The 21,004-nt window shown below is 39.7% G+C and overlaps 1 protein-coding gene and 1 pseudogene across 6 annotated transcripts in view; one reads left to right on the forward strand and one right to left on the reverse strand.

The window, feature by feature from the left end:
• Positions 1-21,004, forward strand: part of SHLD2 (shieldin complex subunit 2) — a 95,472-nt gene that overhangs the window by 3,599 nt on the left and 70,869 nt on the right. The gene's annotated exons all lie outside the window — the stretch shown is intronic.
• Positions 14,349-18,144, reverse strand: LOC309816225 (ubiquitin-like FUBI-ribosomal protein eS30 fusion protein; annotated as a pseudogene). Its single transcript has 2 exons — positions 18,066-18,144; positions 14,349-14,870 (listed from the first exon to the last, which is right to left on the reverse strand). The product of its transcript is annotated as a ubiquitin-like FUBI-ribosomal protein eS30 fusion protein (transcript).

A 21,004-nucleotide genomic window follows, 5' to 3' on the forward strand; every position in this document is an offset into this window, starting at 1 on the left:
TTTATTGTTGACTTGTAAGAGTTCTTTATATATTTTAGATATAAATACTGTATCAGATATTTGATTTGCAAGTGTTTACTTCCATTCTGTGGCTTGTCTTTGCACTTTGTTGATGATGTCCTTTGAAGCACATAAGTTTTGAATTTTGATGAAGTCCAACTTATAAATGTTTTCTTTTGTGGCTTGTGCTTTTGGTGTCATGTCTAAGAAACCATTGTCTAAATTGAAGGTCGTGAAGATTTACACCTGTGTTTTCTTCTAAGAGTTTTGTAGTTTTAGTTTTTACATTTCAAGTTGATTTTTTGTGCATGGAGTAAGGAAAGAATGCAATTTCATTCTTTTGCATGTGGATAACCAATTGTCCCAGCACCATTTGTTCAACAGAAGACTATTTCTTCCCCACTGAAGTGTCTTCACACTCTCTTGAAATCAGTTGACCTAGATGTGAGGGTTTATTTCTGCATTCTTTAGTTCTTTTCCACTCACCCATATGTCTGTCCTTATGCTAGTACCACAGGGTCTTGGTTAGTGCAGCTTTGTAATAAGTTTTGAAATCAGGAAGTGTGAGTCCTCCAACTTTGTTCTTTTTCAAGGTTGTTTGGTTCTTCTGAGTCCCTTGAATTTTCATATGAATTTTAGGATCAGATGGTCTATTTCTGCAAAGAAGCCAGCTGGAATTTTAGTTTTATGTTGAATCTATAGATCAACCTGCGGAGTGGTGCCATTTTAACAATATTATATCTTCTGATTCATGAACATGAGATGTCTTTTCATGTATCTGGGTCTTTTAAAATTTCTCTCAGCCATGTTTTGTCTTTTCAAAATATAAGTTTTGCACTTCTTTTGTTAAATTTATTACTAAGTATTTTATTCTTTTTGATGCTATTATAACTGGAATTGTTTTCTGAACTCCATTTTCACGTTATTCATTGCAAGTATACAGAAATACAGTTGATTATTGTATATTGATCTTTTATGCTTCCACCTTACTGAACTCATTTATTAGTTCTGATAATTATTGTAGTGGATTCATTAAGATTTTCTCTATACAAGATCATGTCATCTGCAAGTAGAGGTAGTTTTACTTCTTTCTTTCCAATCTGGATGTGTTTTATTTTATTGCGTAATTGCTCCTTACTCTTTTTTACTGTTATATAGTTCTTCATTGTATGGATGTGCCATGATTATTTTTGCTATTCTATTGATGGACGTGTAGGTTGTTTCCAATATCTTGAAGTTACAGCGGTGCTGCAATGAATAACCTATTACATAGAATATCAGTTTTCAAACTCTTTCATCTCAGGACTACTTTACCTTAAGAGTGAATAGTGAATTTGAACTTAGAAAGAATTTAATAGACATCAGAATTTTGTTTTTCTTATAGAGTTGTTTAGTTCATATTTGACATAAATTTTCCTATCTGGATATTAAAAATGATATAATAAAACCAAATGATATAACAAATCAAATATTTAATTTTTTTAAAGGGCTTTTAAAACAAGGAACTCAAAATCTTGATTTTTTATTTAAATCAGGTCCCCATGTTATTAATTTTTATTTATTTATTTATATGGCTGCTTTGGGTCTTCGTTGCTGCGCGTGGGCTTTCTTTAGTTGTGGCAAGTGGGGACTACTCTTCGTTGTGGTGCGCAGGCTTCTCATTGCGGTGGCTTCTCTTGTTGTGGAGCACAGGCTCTAGGTGCATGGGCTTCAGTAGTTGTGGCTCGCGGGCTCAGTAGTTGTGGCTCGCAGGCTCTAGAGCGCAGGCTCAGTAGTTGTGGCGCATGGGCTTAGCTGCTCTGCGGCACGTGGGATCTTCCCAGACCAGGGCTCGAACCCGTGTCTCCTGCATTGGCAGGCGGATTCTTAACCACTGTGCCACCAGGGAAGTCCCCCCACGTTATTAATTTTAATAGGTTTTAGTTCTCAAGTGCTTGTCAGTACCTCATTAATCAGCCAGATGAGTGTGGGGGAGAGAAGAGTACCCCATAAAGAGGGGAGACCATTTACAAAGGCCTGAAGATAAATGACAGCATGGTTTGAAAATACGGGGTAGTGTATATTTTGGTTAAAAGCAATTTGATCATCATAACAGTTTGGCTTAAACAGCCGTTATGAATATCTCCAGTTCTGTTTTTTATTCAAGTATTGGTAATTTTGGTGCATCATGGATTGTTTTTCAAGTCTTTGTGCCATAGTTTTCAGGATAATTTTTTCTAATATTTGCTTTTGTGCTTCTGATTGATATTCAGAAAAGTTTGTAATTTTGGATTTTTTTTCCCCTTTAGTGAGTATGTTTTTGTAATAAGCAGAAAAACAGTAAAAGAAACTATATCCAAGAAAAGGATCTGAAATTTTCAGGGTTTGTAGTCTTTTTCCTCTTAAAAAACTTTATTTTTCTTAATAAATCAAATGTCAGGTATATCTGCTTGGCTAGTTTGGCTAGTTTCACTTTGCTGTGTTGCTGAATAATATTCAACAAAGGTTTTATCAGCTCTTGCTTAAGGGTTCTTTCCCTGTTATGAGTAAACATGAAAAATCATAGTAGGTTCTTTGTCCCTTTAAGCATAGCATGCAAGAAACAAGTGAGGTCTCTTAAAAATTAACTGTTCTAAGCTAGGATTTTGAACTCACGTGTATGTAATTCATTATGTCTCTGTCTCTCTTTTTTTAAATTGATGTTAGGTTTTTTGCTTTCCTTATAGGTAAAAAGGATAGTACATTCAGTTATTCATTATTCAAGATGCCTCACCATTCAGCTCCACTTATTGATCTATGTGGATGACCCTCTATAACAGCAAATCTTTATTCTATCTTTAGCATTTTCTCTCTGGAAATTTTAGATCAGTTGTGATTTCAATATGGAATTAGGGAAAAGAAAGAAAGAAATTATAAGCTAAAAATTGCAACACATTTCTGATGCTGTTAAAAGCAAACATAACTGAAAAATATACTGGAGAAGCAAAAAGTACCTTCCCATTGGCCATGATGGAAAGTTGCAGAAGAAACAGACTTTACTGTGAAGCATAGATGTGTGTATAATTATACTGAGTTTGCTCCTTAGTGAAAGGCAGAAAAGAAAAACATGAATGAAGCAGTAGGGATTAAGGTAGAGACACTGGTAATGTAAGCAGATAAGTTAAGGGGTCGCTAGAGAAGGAGAGCCAGGAGTGGTTTTCTTGACATAAGAGAAGCCATTTTGTGATCTAAGCCTGGCCACAATGCTTGCCCTTGAACAAGTCTCAGTAATTATGATCTTAAGGGAACTGAGGGAATGCAGGAACGGAGAAAAGGCAAACAATAGTGCAGTGATAAAGCAGAGTCCTAGTTCCTCCTCAGGGGATATACATAATAATATATCTGAGTTCTGCAGGAACTGAAGTCCCATCCAGGTGGAGGATGGAATGATGTTGACCCTCCTGACTTCGAAACACTAAAGCTTGGACTCTGTTGACCTTTCCCTCAATTTGCCCCAGTTTGTTTTTGTTTTGTGTTTTTTTGGCCATGTGTTATGCCAAATTCTCCTCTGTTCAAGTGCCTACATGAATATGCAGGTACCCTTACCTTAAAACTTCCCCACTTTTGCTGTTCTGGGAGACACTGCTTTGGGAAAGATCCCAGGTGTTCTCCTTACTTGCTTCAAGTAGTAATAAATCCTTCCTTCTCCCGATCTTTGGCTTGGTTGTGTCTATTGACTGGATACCCACCCAGAGGCCAACCCAGTTTTCAAGTAACAGTAAAGGCTGGAGTTGGCTAAGTAGCAACAATTTAACTTCCTGATCTGGATAGCATGCAATGAACAGATATTCGTTAGCTTTGTTAGTTAGGATGCTTTGGCCCTCAAGTAACAATATCCAAATAAAGATGGCTTAAACTAAAGCCATAAACTAACTAGTAACTGTTATCCAACAAGAAGTCCAGAGGCAAGGATATTCATTGTTGGTACAGGGCTTAGTGATCCATTGCTTCAGGGACCTAGGGCTTGTCTCTGTGTTATTTTTAGCAACTTGGTGATATCTCTCCTCATGGTTGCAAAATTGCTACAGTGATTCCAGGGGTCACATGCAGACACAACCAAGTATTATGAAGAAGAACAGCAGTTTCCTCCCATACATATCTCTTTATTGGTGAAGAAAACCTTTTCCAAAGGCCTGCCAGCCAGCTCAGCTCTCTTAGGCCCCAGTAGCTAGGATTGGTTATTTGCCCATGCTCTTGCTCTAAGGGAGGCTAGAAAGAGGACTTTCTGGCACTTTTAGCTTCTGAAGTATAGGCAGGCTCTGCCGGCAGGGGAGAAAGTTGTGGAAGGAATAACTGTTCAGTTGGCAGCCAACAGTGTTTACCGTATTTGCCATCAAAAATAACATCCTCTCCATGCTATCTTATTGTGATAATACATTTTCTTAGAATACAAATACAGTTTAAGAGGGGTGAAGCATTCTTAACCATGACACTGGGAATTGTGATGCTTATGGTTTCATGTTCTCTACATTGAGAAATCTGCAGATTCTAGTTCCCTTTGAAACTATCGTCATTATGTTTCATGTTCTCTACACTGAGAAATTTGCAGAGTCTAGTTCCCTTTGAGACCTTATATAATGATGATAGTTTTAAGATTATGCCTCCTTTTTTTGAACAGCTTTTTACCATCGACAGCTTGTGAGGCAATAACTCCATGCTGTGGTGTTTGCTCTGTTGCCACACAAGAGGACAGAACAGGAACCCATCCTCAACTTCTGGGGGAAAAATCTGGCGTTTATAATGAAATATCAAGTGCTCAAATGATTTCAACAGATTTTCAGATGGAGCTGCCATGAGTAACTTATTGTCATTGGTGTAACACATAGGCAAATGGCTTAAATTAAGATGACTAATCTAGCATTTATGTTGAAATTAGAAGTTCTTCTTATCTTTGTCCTAAGGTTGGAAATGACAGCCTCATCATAGTCTCTGTTACAGTAACATACTGTCAGAAACACAGCTTGAGATAAGACTGTTTTGAAGATATATGGGTTAGCTATGTAAAGGTGCCCTTTACATAGTTTTGTCCTCCACAGCGTCTTCATCAACTGTAGAATCTTTATGATTGCATTCTTGTAGGGCCATCTAAAACCAAAGAAACACAAAGGGATTACATCTTAGATTCTAGAAGTTGATATCTGCCAGCCATACACACTGAAAATTCCAGTCAGCTGTTTAAAAAAAAAGAAAAAAAGAATGAAGTATCGGTGAAAAGGTGTTAATACAGAAAGAACAAATATCTTGACTTCAAGAACATGGGGTATTTCTGATGAAATGTTCAAATTAAAGCAAATATTTATCCTTCATGTGTTTTTTCTAGGTCAGGTATAAAATGAAATTATTTTGAATAATAATTATCTGGTATTTTTATGTCTATTTTTTTTTTTTTTTTTTTTTGCAGTACGCGGGCCTCTCACTGCTGTGGCCTCTCCCGTTGCGGAGCACAGGCTCCAGACGCGCAGGCCCAGCGGCCATGGCTTACGGGCCCAGCCGCTCCACAGCATGCGGGACCCTCCCGGACCGGGACACGAACCTGTTCCCCTGCATCAGCAGGCGGACCCTCAACCACTGCGCCACCAGGGAAGCCCTTTATGTCTACTTTAATGAATTATAGACTTTGACTATCTTCTGTAATTTCATATTCTTTTCTGCCTTTAAAAAAAAATACAATACAGGGGGCTTCCCTGGTGGCGCAGTGGTTGAGAGTCTGCCTGCCAATGCAGGGGACACGGGTTCGAGCCCTGGTTTGGGAGGATCCCGCGTGCTGCGGAGCAGCTGGGCCCGTGAGCCACAACTACTGAGCCTGCATGTCTGGAGCCTGTGCTCCGCAACAAGAGAGGCCGCGATAGTGGGAGGCCCGCGCACCGCGATGAAGAGTGGCCACCGCTTGCCACAACTAGAGAAAGCCCTCGCACAGAAACGAAGACCCAACACAGCCAAAAATAAATAAATGAATAAATAAATATTAAAAAAAATACAATACAAACACCAGAATAGTGAACCCAACCACATTCAACAAGCAATCACAATTGGCTTTAAATTAATTAGAAAAAGTTTAAGTGGAAAAACTAAAAAAACCAAGCCCTGAGAAGTTCCAATTCCTTGCCTCTTATGGTTTTCATTTATTTTAACATTTACTTAGAGAAAAATGAAAAAGTGTACAAATGAGAATAACAGAAGGACTACCCCTAAGTCCATGATACCTTTTTAACTACAGGTGTTCTTCACTGACCCAGCTCTTGGTGTCTGAACTCAGAAACAGGCTAGATGGGATAGCAATGGTTGCTTAGATTTTATTCCTAACCTATTTCTATAGATTCATGTTGTTTCTAATCTAAATCACAATTTTTTCATATTGGTTCTCAATATGGAACATTTACGTTTTTCTAATTTTTCTCTATAGTTATCAGTGAAAGCAGAAATAACTGGCAAAAAATCAATTACAGGGAATTCCCTGGCAGTCCAGTGGTTAGGACTCATCACTTCCATTGCAGGTGGCCCAGGTTTAATCCCTGGTTGGGGAACTAAGATCCTGCAAGCTGCACAGTGCAGACAAAAAAAAAAAAAAAAAAATCAATTAGAATTTTAAAAAGTAGGATAACACCTGAAAAATTTGAAATATGAAAGAATAATGCTTAAATATATATATCTAGGATCATAAAAGCACTCCATGATGTAATTAAGGTAGAATACAGGTATCCCCCACTTTTGGAAAGTTCACCTTACTCCACTTCGCTTTTATGAAAGACCTACATCAGTACCGGTTTTCAGTACCTAAATGAAATCTGAAGAGGACTTTCACTTTATGAAAAAGGTGAAAAGCAAAAATAGCGCTCGGTGTTTGTCTTGAAGGGAGCCAAGCTGTTATAGAGACGGTGCACCACCAAGCTCCTTCTCAGGAACCACACTCAGCATGTCAGCATCAAACAGCCATAGCTTTGAACTGTTCCTGTGTGCATCTATGCTTTATCTCAATTTATTTTGTGCATCCATTAGCTAGATGTCTCCTAAGGTAATTGCTTTTCACTTTACACCATTTCGGCTTATGAAAGGTTTCAGAGGAATTCTCTACTTTCGCATAGTGGGGGAAAACTGTAATTGGAAAAAACAGAAACAAAAATAATGACTAGGTATTTTCGATTTTTCCACTTTTGAAAATTGGTTTTTTATTTATAATAATTTTCTTTCTTTTTTTTTTTTTTTTTTGTGGTACACGGACCTCTCACTGCCATGGCCTCTCCCGCTGTGGAGCACAGGCTCCGGACGCCGCAGGCAGGCTCAGCGGCCATGGCTCACGGGCCCAGCCGCTCCACGGCACGTGGGATCCTCCCGGACCAGGGCACGAACCCGTGTCCCCTGCATCGGCAGGCGGACTCCCAACCACTGTGCCACCAGGGAAGCCCATAATAATTTTTCTTGAAATAATTTTTCTTTAGAAATAATTTTAGATTTACAGAAGAGTTGTAAAGATACTACAGAGTTCCCTTTGACCATCTATCCCTACTATCAACATCTTATATAGCCACGATGGATTTATCAAAACTAAGAAATTAATGTCGGTACAGGTATATTTATTTTTGATTGTCATTTCAGCCAAATTATCATGTTGACCAACATACTTTTTGCCAAATTACCTGTAGCTGTACTATGGATCTTAATCAAGATCACTGCTATGTCCTCATAGCAGGACGTGCTTTCAGGTGGTCATGTGACTTTAATCCCTTGTCCCTCGGGCTACAGATGCTTGGTTGCCTTTCAGGAAGGTGCCTTTGGGCAGCAAGTGCCTTTTGGCCTGCCATGTCCAGTCTAAATGCTGGCCCAGAAACCTATGACGTGACTTGGTCAGAAAGATGACTTTCCAATTTTAATTTCATTTCTCATTTATATGTATCTTTATAATATCCTTGCCCCCCCTTCTAAATGTGGTCCAAGTGTTTTCTTTTTTTAAACAAAAGAAAATCCTGGTCAAAATGGTATGAATTAGGTAGCACTGTCATAGTTCACTGTGGCTGGAGTGTGAGTATATGTGTTGGGGGGGGAGGGGGAGAAGCAGGAGAAGAAATGGGAAGAGATCAGGTGGGGCAGCTCACCAGATGGTGTGTCTCTTCAGAGGACCATTTCATTGGCCTTACTGATATCCTCTGTTGTATGTTCGTTCTATGTGATTTTTGATTCTAGAGATGGGGATCTTTCATAGTTCTATGACATTTTCAACTGTTACCTCTTCAAATACTGTCTCTACTCAGTTCTATCATCTCTCACTTTATCTTCTGTGTATCTTACCTATTCTTTTTATGCAACTTTTTATTTTTTTATGTTTTATTCTATAGGTGCCTGGGGTCAGGCAAAGTGCCACTTTAATCCAAGGTTTGTAATTCCCGGGACCGTGAGACAGTGCAGACCTTGGTTATAGGGGTTTACTTTCAGATGACTGTTAGCGTGAGGGTGTTGCCCTTTAGGGTTACAGATTATTGTGGGGATACTCTCTTACTAGACTCATCATTTTATGTGGGTCCTGTGCTTTGAATTGTGTTCCTCATACCCTATGACATCATCAAACAAAAATTTATATTTTCCCTCATGATCAAATGCCCTCAGATCAAAAGCAGCTCCATTGCTAACTTACTGTAGGTTCCTGGTTTTCTCTTACAGTTTTAACTAGGTAATTCCTTACTATCTTGTTATGGCTTAGTGACTTTTAAGGATTTGTTTTTTATAGTTCACCTAGTGTTTTTAGTTGTTTTCATAGGATGAGTTGGCTTGACTCTTGCTCATCACTTTGGAGAGCTGGAACTTACGTTGTTATTTACATATTTAAGTATGTCTAATATTGATCATTGTAAACACACACACACACAAGATCCTTTTGTATTCTACTTAAAGTTGCATTACAGTTATAGATTCATATGGGAAGAATTGATATCTTATATTATTATTGAACCATAAAAGTATGAAGCACCTTCCATTATATTCAAACAGCCTCTATTGTTCTTCACAGTTTTTATAGGCTAACTTTTATTCCTATGTACTTTATTTATTTATTTTAATTTTTTTTAAAGATTTTTTTTTATGTGGACCATTTTTAAAGTCTTTATTGAGTTTATAACAATATTGCTTCTGTTTTATGTCTTGGTTTTTTGGCCATGAGGAATGTGGGATCTTAGCTCCCCGACCAGGGGATGAACCCATACCCCCTGCATAGGAAGGCATAGTCTTAACCACTGGACCACCAGGGGCGTCCCTATTTATTTTAATTTAAAAGAAACTTGTCTTGATTCTTTGTTGGATTTGTTTCTGTTTTGTGTTTCTGTTTTGTGTTTCTGTTTTAAATGGCTTTAGCCTGGAGAAGGCACCCTATGAATTTACATAACTGTCTTTGTAAAACTCTGTAATTGCATTGTTCTTAAAATGGAAATAGGAACTTATTTATGGTCTTTTATTTGACTTTCATATCCAAATTAAAATGTGGTGGTTGTCTACTTTAAAATTTTTAACTCCTTAATACTCAGATTTATTAGAAGATTTTAAGGTTTATTTTCTTTCTCACATTTTACTTAATTATTCATTCGTTCATATAGAACTGTTTATTGAGCACCTCTTATTGACCAGAGCCTGCAGTGAACAAGACAGACAAAGACAGAGCTTGGGAAGCTAGATTGCAAGGAGTGCTAGAGAGGAAGTAACAGGGTGCTGTGCTGCTTTAGATAGGGTGGCCAGAGAGCCCTTTTCAAGGAAGAAACATTTACATTGAAACTAAAGGCTGAGTTGGAGCAACCTATATAAAGAGCTATGGGTACAAGTGAAGGAAACAGCATGTGGAGAAGCCATGAGAGGGGAAAGACCTCGACATATTTTAGGAATGGACAGAAACCAGTGTGATTTTGGAGAGGTAGATTATGTCGGCAAGGGCTTTACCTTTTCACTTTTTGTTCAGTGAGAAACCCAATTGCAAGTGTAACGGGCATAAATTTTGTAAACTACAAATTTGAATGTGCAAACATAACTTTCATTATTTCTCTATAACTAAAACTTCCTTAACTCTGGAGCTTCTTATTTCTACTGGGTAATAGAAAACAATCTTGCCAATTTAGGATAAAGTCAGTACCTTCTGGTCTAATTTATTAGTAATTCCAGGTTTACTCAGACCCTTGGGTAAATAATCAGTCCTTTGGATAAATGTTCAGTTTTTTCACATCCCCCCCCCTTTTTTTTTCTGGGGTGGAAGGTATTTATAGAGAAGCCTTATAATATTTTCTGGCACTGAGGAAGTGGCCTCTCATCTTTGTGCCATCCTCTGCCCTTGGCCACTACTAGGTTGTACCTTGTACTGGCTTAATCTTGGGTGGCCCTGTCTGTTCTTCTGCATCTGAGGCTGATGTCCCTGATGCTTCCATGGCCTCTGGTCAGCGGGTCTGTGTGTGCTGGGTCCTCCTTAAACCCAGGCTCTTTTGGGCCCACTGACCCAAGGCAAACTCCTTGTGGTTTCCACATTTTGCTGGCATGCTTGGGACTCTGAGGTCGCTTTTCAGGAGTGTGGTCTGGGCATGTCATTGGTATTGCTCCCCTACTACATTGATGTAGTGTTAGTTGCAGGCTTTTGCTAAAAGGCTTGTGGTTCCCTGGACCATAACTTGGGAAGGGGAAACATAATTATCTTCTATTCTGGGTCCTTCCCCACAAACATACTGGAGATCTTTCTCACCTTTCCTCACCCTGAGACTTAGCCCCAGATGAGACAGAAGGTAAGAATTTTAAACTTGTATCTAAACTATTTCTAATTCCTCTTTCTTTCTGCACTCCTTTCCCAGGTTTTTATGTCCTCTCAATTGCTGTGGAAGAATTGCATTTACGTCACCACCTGCTGCTTCCTCTGTGCTGTAGTTTACAGTATAAACTCTGCCAGCAGAGTTTTTTTTGCCTTGGGGTGTGATATTTAAAGCCATGGTTTTAGAATTTAGAAAAGCTCTTTTTTACTCTTAAGCCTTCAGATACTGCCATTGAAATCCTTATCTTTCAAGAATTATGGTTTCAGTGGATTAAGGAGCTAATTGTAAGAGTTGAAGCTGTAAAAGTCTTAGAAAAAATGTAGGTATAAATATTTATGATCTTAGACTAGGCAGCAGTTCCTTAAATAGGACACCAAAAACACAAATAGCCAAAGAAAAAATAGATAAATTGGACTCGTCAAAATGGAAAACTTTTGTGTATCAAAGGATATTATCAAGATAGTGAAATATCCAAGTACCAGTATCTTTTCATAGAGTAAAAGGGTCCAGAACTCCGGATAGAATTCTTAGCTAGAGATGTAAATTTTGTCATCATCAGTGAGTAGGTAATGTAAATACAGTAATCCTGGGGTGGATGTTAGAAGAGCAAAGAGAGGAGCCCTGGGGGAGTGTCAGAATCTAAGGGCTGAGTAGAGAAAGGAAGGAAGGATCTGAGAGGTTGAAATATGAGTATGAATTACCATAAAAGCTTCCCCAACTCGATTTTAAGTTTCTTGAGGACTAAGACCATCATGTTCATCATTTTATCCACAGTTCTTATCATAAAGTAGGTTTTCAGTAAATGTCATTAAATGAAGACTGAGAAGTTTTAAGAAAAGAGTGGTCAGCAGTGTCAACTGTAGAAAATAGGTCAGCTGCTATAACGACAGAGCAGCAAGTAGCTGATTGATCATCTTCTATAGAACAGTTTCAGTGGAATCTCCATGGTAGAGATAAATGCCAGGTTGCTGAGAACTAGAGTGAATAGTTGTGAGAGAGTGGAAGCAGTAAGTGCAGACATTCTTTTCAAAAAGCTTGTAGAGATACAGGATCGTAGGTAGAGAGCATATTCTATCAAGATGAGAGAAAAGTTCAGCATGTTTATGTGCTAAACAGAAAGAGTCAGAAGGAACGGAGAAGTTGATACAGGAAGAAGGAGGTATGTGAGATTGATTGAACATTGTCCTTAAGAGTAGAGGGAACAGAGTGAGGATACTAGGTTTCAGTAGGAATAGGAATGTTGTTTCCATTGAAGTAGGAATAAAAGGATGGTGCAGATGGAGAAAAGTGTTTGGGTTGTAGGTGAGGAATTTGGGGCATCAACACACTTGATGAATTTTTCAGTGAAGTGGGGGGATCACCTCATCAGCTGAGATTATAGAGGATGGTGATGGTGATTGTAGGGGAGAGTTTGAGGAGAAAGGGAGAATTTCATTGAGAGAAATGAGAAGGCTAACTGAATGGGATTACTTAAAGGAATTGTAATAATTTTTCATGGCTCTGGTATATATAGTTGTGTGATGATTTTTTCCCCCCTCTCTCAGGCCTCACCAGCCTGAGGGGCTGAGCAGACAAGTTGAACAACTGGACTGATTTTGGTTTGAGTTTTACAGGCCAGTGTGGCAGACAGAGTAAGGATGCAAGAAATTACAGTAGTTAGAGCATTTCAAGTTCTGGGCCATTGAGTCTAGGCTCAGTAGCGAACAAATGAAACCAGAAAGTAGCTGCTGGGATATGAAGTGGTCAAGACTGGATATTGGATTTTAAGATTAAATAGGAGCAGTTGCTGGTTATGACTGAATGCAAGATCTGGCTATGGAATGGGTTTCAGAAGTGGAGAGAAAGTGAAGGTTCCCGGAGTTGAGATAAGGGAACTGTAGAGCTAGAGTTTACAGGAGTCAGCTGCACAGGAAGCGAGTGGCTCAGAATGGTGGCAGAGCAAGGGGTGGGAAGAGTTTGAACCAGGTTCCAAAGCCTTGAGTGGATGTGGGCGAGGGACCAAGAGACCAGTGGATGACAAGGAGAGCGAGGTAGCAACAGATGACTTAAACCTCAAAAGACGTACCTTTATCTGAGGGTAAAGAACTGTGATGGTGAACAAGGCATGACTTCCATGCTTCACGTTTGCTGAGTGGGAGAGAATAGCTCGCACCCAGATTCGTTTAGAGAGCAAGACTGCTGGCAACCAATTTAAATTGGTTGGGGTTTAGGGAATTTGTTTGCAGTGGAACAGTGTAAAGGGTTATCAGGAAGTATAGCTATTGGAGGGTGTGTGATGGTTGAAGAGGGAGACAGTACAGAGCAGAAATGAGATCAGAGTGCAGCAGGAAAGAGGGATTAATCGTAGGGGCTTACATTTTGGATGATTGTAAGAATATGGTGATGTTAGCTAATCTCAAAATTTTTATTAATTTTGTGGGAAAAATGCGTTGATGCTGACAGACTGAGGTTCTGGGTTATGCACAAAGCTAGATGAGTTCATCGTTTTCAGGTCTACTTGGCAATGTTTAGCAGTCTGTGGCCTTTGCTCAGCATGTCATAAAGAACCCTAGCATGGGGCTGTTTTCTTTTTGTCAAGGCTTAGCCCTGGGAAAGGAGGAAGGCAGGGGTGGAAGTGATTGGTGCTCACTTAATTTTTTGGCCTTGGCAAACTTGTCTCTAAGGGGTAAGCATATGGATAGAGGTAACCCTGAGTCCATATTGGGGTGAGAAATCAGGTCTTCAGACCTTTGCACAGCAGATGCCAGGTTAAGAGGGAGTATAAAAATTTCTGAGTCACAAAACGAGGGAATGGCAATATAAATAGTTCTTGATCTCTTTAAAGGCATGTAAATTTAGTAATATTGCAGCAATAGTTTAGCCATATTTAAGTTATAAAGTATAACCTGAAATACTACATGTTAAATGTGTTTTGATTTTTTTTTTTTGGCCGGGCCGTGCAGCTTTCAGGATCTTAGTTCCTGCACCAGGGATTGAACCTAGGCCACAGCAGTGAAAGTGCCAAGTCCTAATGGATGGACCGCCAGGGAATTCCCTAAATGTCTATTTTTGGACATTTAGAAAATGTATCAATTGATAAAGTTACAAAATAATATTCTGAGAGTTTTACCTCTCCCAATATGCCTTAAAACCAAAGGTTACACTACATTAATATTTGGCATATTTTAAATATGCTTTCAGACTTCCTCAGGTCACAAAATACTTAGAATCATGATGCATGGTGTTTTTGCAGAACACTAAGAAATACTGATGTGTGTGATTTCATTGTACAAACTAAGAACAATTTTGCTAGCAGGAAATATGACTTCGTTGTATGTTTAACCATTTCTGCCTCTCACAAAATGATAAATAACCTTTGAAAGAAATCACATTTCACACTTTTCCCATCTTTGACCACTAGGCCAGTTTGCTTTGTTTTGTCATCTAGTAGAACTTTAGCTCAAAGGCAAGTGGTATCAAGTAAGAGTTACGCAAAATTGACATACTCCGTAAAGAAAACTTGGAAAATGTAGAGAAGTAGGAAGAAGGGTCACCTATGGCTCAAATCAACCATAGTTGACATTTGGGTGTTTGTTTATTTATTAAATTATTTTTTGTTTCTTGGTTTTTTTGGGTTTTTTTTTGATTGGGCTAAGTGGCTTTATTAGAGAAAGCCAAGATTACAAAGGACTTAAGAGTTGGCATTGGGGCCCTTCTTCTTGCCAAAGGTGGGCACCACATTGACAAAGCACTGGTTGTACTGCATACGCTTCCCGGCCCAGCTCATTTTCTTTTTCTCTTGTTTGGCCACCTTGGGAATCTGACCTCTTACTTTCCTGGCACGGGTCAGGGAACCATGGACTTTACCTCCAAACATGCGGCTGGCTACTTCCAGAGTGCTCAGAGTGCTCACAGCCTCCACCCCACACTGGCCCAGGGTAGCCTCATCCTGCAGGAGCAGGACCTGATCTTCTGGAGTGAGGCCCTCCAACGAGGCTACATGAGCCTTGATCTGGGTGACTGTCACCTGGCCAGTCACCTGGAGAGTGTGTAGCTACTGTGCACAAACAGCTGCATGTTGGCAACTGAACCGCTTTACCACAGCCGCTAACGTGAAGATGGGGTTGAGAAAGGAAGGAACGAGGGTGTGCACGTCCTCTCTGCCTGCTGTGTGCCACGTCACTGGGTGTATTTTAATTTTTTTTTTGCTATACGCGGGGCTCTCACTGTTGTGGCCTCTCCCGTTGCGGAGCACAGGCTCCGGACGCGCAGGCTCAGCAGCCATGGCTCACGGGCCCAGCTGCTCCGCGGCATGTGGGATCTTCCCAGACCAGGGCACGAACCCGTGTCCCCTGCATCGGCAGGCGGACTCTCAACTACTGCGCCACCAGGGAAGCCCTTTATTTTTTATTATTATTTTTTTAAATTAATTATTTATTTTTGGCTGCATTGGGTCTTCATTGTTGCCTTCGGGCTTTCTCTAGTTGTGGCGAGCGGGGGCTACCCTTCGTTGCGGTGCGCGGGCTTCTTATTGCGGTGGCTTCTCTTGTTGCAGAGCACGGGCTCTAGGCTCACGGGCTTCAGTAGTTGTGGCACCAGGGCTCAGTATTTGTGGCTCGCGGGCTCTAGAGTGCGGGCTCAGTAGTTGTGGCACACGGGCTTAGTTGCTCCGCGGCATGTGGGATCTTCCCGGACTAGGGCTTGAACCCGTGTCCCCTGCATTTGCAGGCAGATTCTTTTTTTTTTTTTTCTTTTTTTTGCAGTACACGGGCCTCTCACTGTTGTGGCCTCTCCCATTGCAGAGCACAGGCTCCAGACGCGCAGGCTCAGCAGCCATGGCTCACTGGCCCAGCCGCTCCGCGGCATGTGGGATCTTCCCAGACCGGGGCACGAACCCGTGTCCCCTGCATCGGCAGGCGGACTCTCAACCACTGCGCCACCAGGGAAGCCCTGCAGGCAGATTCTTAACCATTGCGCCACCAGGGAAGTCCTTGGCGTATTTTTAGATTTAGTTTTTGTCTTAAACTTTGATTACTTGGTGTTTTGTTGGCTTGTTTTAGAAAATTATGCTTATACTACAAAAATAAACTAGCAACTTGCTTTTTCGCATAGCATTATTCATAATTTTTCAAATATAATTTGTAATGACTGTGTAATGCAAGTAATGTACCACTCTTTGTTTAATCCTTCCACTAAAATTAGACTTATTTATTTATTTATGGCTGCACCACTCGGCTTGCAGGATCTTAGTTCCTGGACCAGAGATGGAACCTGGGCCCTCAGCAGTGAGAGCTCTGAGTCCTAACCACTGGACCACCAGGGAATTCCCTAGACTTCTTCAGTATTTCTAATTTTCCACAATACTAAACAATGATGCAATATGTGTATTTAAGGTTTTATCTTATATTCTTATTTATTTCCATAGTATAGATTCTTGGAAATTGATTTGTTTGATCAAAGGGTGTAAGCATTTCTGAAGATCCTGACACATACTGCTTAGAAAAAATTCTAAATGGAAGGGTAGCATGATCAGCACTCTGGTAATGACTGTAAATTTGCCAAATGGGCACAATAAATACCAAACAGAAAACACTCCATCATTTGAATATTGAATTCTATACAACAGATATGAGACTTAAATAGATGTATCTTGATAACGGAAACCATTCATGTCCTTATTCAAATGATTGCAGGCTGGGTGATGATGAATAGGTTCCACATAGTATCTTGGATAATTGAATGACTACTGTGATGAGATGTGATCACTTGAAGCCACTGAGGGCTCTGAGAATGGAAAATAAAACAATGCTCTATTCTACTACATGTACAGGTTCCAGGCACTGAACCCATGGGCTGGAATCTGTAAGGAGATATTACTGGCTTATTAAGGATACAACTCAGGAATAGCCAAGTAGAAGAGATGTGTAGGGTAAGGTATGGGGGAAGGGGCATGGAGCTTCCCGTGCCTTCTTCCACATGCCACCCTTCCTGCACCTCGATGTGTTCACCAACTGGGGAGCACTAAACTTGTATTCTTTTTAAACAGATTTAATTTTAGTGATGGAATTCTTTATTGTTTCTCATAGTGTTTTTTGTTTGTTTTGTTTTGATTTTAAAAGACATTAATCAGTCTTGAGGGATGGTCTGTGGAAGAGTGCGTTCTATCTATAAGTTTGGGAAACCATACTAGGTATATCCCTTGGCTCCTTGGAGATTCATGATGAGCATCAACTTTTATCAGGTTAATAAAGGCTCAGGGAAATGATGTTACTACTAATAATTTAACATTTATCAAGCACTTACTATTTTAAGGCTCTGTTCTAACAACCCCAGAATTTTTTTTTTAAACATCTTTATTGGAGTATAATTGCTTTACAATGGTGTGTTGGTTTCTGCTTTATAACAAAGTGAATCAGCTATACATATACATATATCCCCATATCTCAACCCCAGATGTTTTAATCTTTCTGATCTTTACAACAAATCTGTCTTTGCAATTGTCTCCTTTTTTTTTTTTTTTTTTTTTTTTTACAGGTGGGAAACCTGAGACCCAGAGTAGTGAAATAACATGTTCCAAATCTCATGGCTAGGCCAGGAGGTGGAAGCGCAGGGATTCAAACCCAGATAGTCTGACTCCAGAGGGCTCCAGGCACTATGTTGTACTGTTTGTAACCAGCGAAGAAACTGGTTTAGTGTTAAGTCCGGCATTTCTCAAACTTGTTTGACTGTGTAAACTCATTATCTTTCAATATTTTTATAGGGATTAGTCTTCCATGAAGTTAACTCTGAAAAATGCTGCTTCGAGCCAGCCTACGCTGGTGATCTGCAGTCTTTCACAAAGTGTTGCTTTAGAATAGAACTAGTTTTTTTTTTTTAACTTGGTTCTCTTTTGATAATATTAAATGTATACTTATTTATCTGTTACTTTTTTTCTACTCAAAAGCCTAATACTTTGACTTGAAGGTATTTTTTTTTTTTTTTTTTTTTTGCGGTATGCGGGCCTCTCACTGTTGTGGCCTCCCCCGTTGCGGAGCACAGGCTCCGGATGCGCAGGCCCAGCGGCCATGGCTCACGGGCCCAGCCGCTCCGCGGCATATGGGATCCTCCCAGACCGGGGCACGAACCCGTATCCCCTGCATCGGCAGGCGGACTCTCAACCACTGCGCCACCAGGGAGGCCCGACTTGAAGGTATTTTATACTCTCTTTCACAGTGACCGTCATAGGAATTTTTAAAAGGGCAACATCACTCTTTAGTACTTTTGAGGTACTAAAACAGTTCATAATCCAAATCATTATCTTACTCTGCTTTCTCTGCTCTAATACTATATTATCATAAAGTTTAAAAAATAAATTAAGAAGCTGACAGGTATTTACCGCCATGGAGCGTTATAATAATTGACATCAGAGTTTGAACCTGCCTCTTTATTAGCTATGTAATCTTAGAAAAGGTACTTTAGTTCTCAAAACTTCTGTTTCTTCCTCTAAAAGGTTAAGGTGGCTGTGAGAATAAAATGTAGTATCTGGCACATAGAAGGGTCACAGTAAATGTTAATACCCTTATTTTTTTTTTCTTAAGTTATCTCGACTCTCTATACCATTAATGATTATGAAAATAGTTGGAAAAGAAAAATCAGTTTTAAATTTGAACTGTCTCAGCATTATGCTGATATCAGCTACACTTCTGATAAAGTAATGTTGTCACGATACAGGTTGTATGGGAGTTAAAACCAGTTTCCTTACGGCTTTCCAACTGACATAATAAGCAAAACCTGACTAGGCAAACATAGACCTATTTATTAGATCACTTATTATTAATGTTAAACTAGCTTTGGTGCTGACTTTTCCTGTTCTTTTTGAAATTTCACTGTTGTCATTTAAAATCTGACCTTCAAAAGCTTTGTAAAATGCTTAATGGTTTAAATTATCCTTCAGAACATAAGAAGTATATTTTCCAAAGTGGTGTTCTCTATCTAGCAACATGGTCAAAATCATGCAGGAGGACAGAATTGTTTATATTTTCACATTATCTACTGGAGGCTTATTCAGTTTTTATGGCAATCAACTTCTGGCTTTAGGGACAGTACTTAACATGTATAACCAAAGCATGAATAAGCATTTAAAACAAAGCTATTAAAAGAAAAATCTGGGGATTTTTCAATTTCACAGTGATTTACTGCCTAAGCAAAAAGAAGATGGGTTTGGTTTGAGCTGTATGTGAGAGATCTCTAATATTCTATTCTACGTGCCTCATATATCCCTGGTACATAGTAAACACTCAGTAAATATTTATTGACCGACTGAATTTGGTTTCTAGTCCCAACTATGTGCCTTGCAACTTCTGTAACCTTGGACCTTCTTGCACCTTCTAAACTTCAGTTTCTTCTTATGTAAAAAAGGAGGCATCAATATTTACTTCCCAGTATTGTTGTAACAGTCAAGTGTTCATGCATTAAAATAGCCAGTCCCAGCACATGGCACATAGTAGGCAAACAGTGCACTGCATGTTTCCCCAGACACATCACTTCATTCTTCAGTAATGTTCTTTTCAAGCACTCTTTTTCTTTCTCATTACCTAAACATTTAGAAGCTGTATTCAAGAGATAAGATGAATGTTTGCCAATTAAACTGAAATTATATTCCTTTGTAGCCCACACTTGGAATGTTTTAGCAAAAATGATTGTACGTCTGACAGGCCTTGGTTTGAATCCTGGCTTTGCAGTGTACTAGTGTTGTGACCTTAGGGAAGTTACTTAACCTCCCTGTAAGGTATTGTGAGCTGAAGTGAATTAAATATATAAAGCCTCTAGTTCCATTGCCTGGTTCGCATAGACCCCAAATAGATGTCATTATTTTAAGTTGAAACTGTTATTTAATCTGATAATTTACATAATTAATTCATGTAGATTGAGAGCCTACTCTACTCAAATGCCATTAAGAGCAAGCAGGAAGATTGTGAATGGACATTGGGCAAATTATTATGTAGGCGACTGAATTTTACCTTGCCTAGAATCAGGTTCAGCAGAAGTCGTGTTTTCTATTATATTTGAGGTAAAATAAATTAATGGGCTACTATTGCATTTGGCATGGCCTTTTTTTTTTTTTTGGATGTTGCTTTTCTGTACTGAATATCAAAATTTTAAAAAATGAATGTCAGAGATAGCTTCACGAGGGCTAAAGCAGACCAGGTACATTTCGCTGTCTAAAAAGTTTTTTTGGGGACTTCCCTGGTAGTCCAGTGGTAAAGAATCCGCCATACAATGCAGGGAACGCGGGTTTGATCCCTGGTCAGGGAACTAAGATCCCACATGCCACGGGGCAACTAAGCCCGCACACCACAACTTCTGAGCTAGCGCGTCTCAACTAGAGAGCCTGTGTGCCACAAACTACAGAGCCCACGTGCCCTGGAGCCTGCGCACCACAACTAGAGAAGAGGAAAAAAAACCCTCATGCCACAACTAGGGAGAAGCCCGCACACCGCAACAAAGATCCCGTGTGCTGCAACTAAGACCCAACACAGCCAAAAACAAATAAAGTAAATAAATCTTAAATAAATAAATAATAAATAAAAAGTATTTCGGGACTTCCCTGGTGGCGCAGTGGTTAAGAATCCACCTGCCAGTGCAGGGGACACGGGTTCAAGCCCTGGTCTGGGAAGATCCCACATGCTGCGGAGCAACTAACCCCGTGAGCCACAACTACTGAGCCCACATGCCACAACTACTGAAGACCATGCACCTAGAGCCTGTGCTCAACAACAAGAGAAGCCACTGCAATGAGAAGCCCGTGCACCACAACGAAGAGTAGCCCCCGCTCACCACAACTATAGAAAGCCCGCACACAGCAATGAAGACCCAATGCAGCCCAAAAATAATAATAATAATAAATAAATAAATAAAATAAAAGTTTTTCATCTTTTGCTGATCTTCTTCATTAGAAATAAACATGTTCCTCTCCTGTACTAAAATTCAACATACAATATTGGTAATCCAAATTTAATAAAACATTCTACCTATTTTAAAACTCACTTGACTTGTTCAGATATTATATAAAATTGATTCCTACCCTGGCAGACTAAGCATTGCAAAGCTGGCGATAAAAGATTTTTATGTGAATTCCTGACAAATAGAAAAGCTTAAGGATGGTATTGGGCATTATAGAAAAAGGTTTATTTCTGAAAATGTTTCTAGGGACTTCCCTGGTGGTCCAGTGGCTAAGACGCCATGCTCCCAACGCAGGGGGC

This window comes from Mesoplodon mirus (assembly GCF_964341445.2).
Source record: "Mesoplodon mirus genome assembly, chromosome: 2".
In the NCBI taxonomy this organism is placed as follows: Eukaryota; Metazoa; Chordata; class Mammalia; order Artiodactyla; family Ziphiidae; genus Mesoplodon; species Mesoplodon mirus.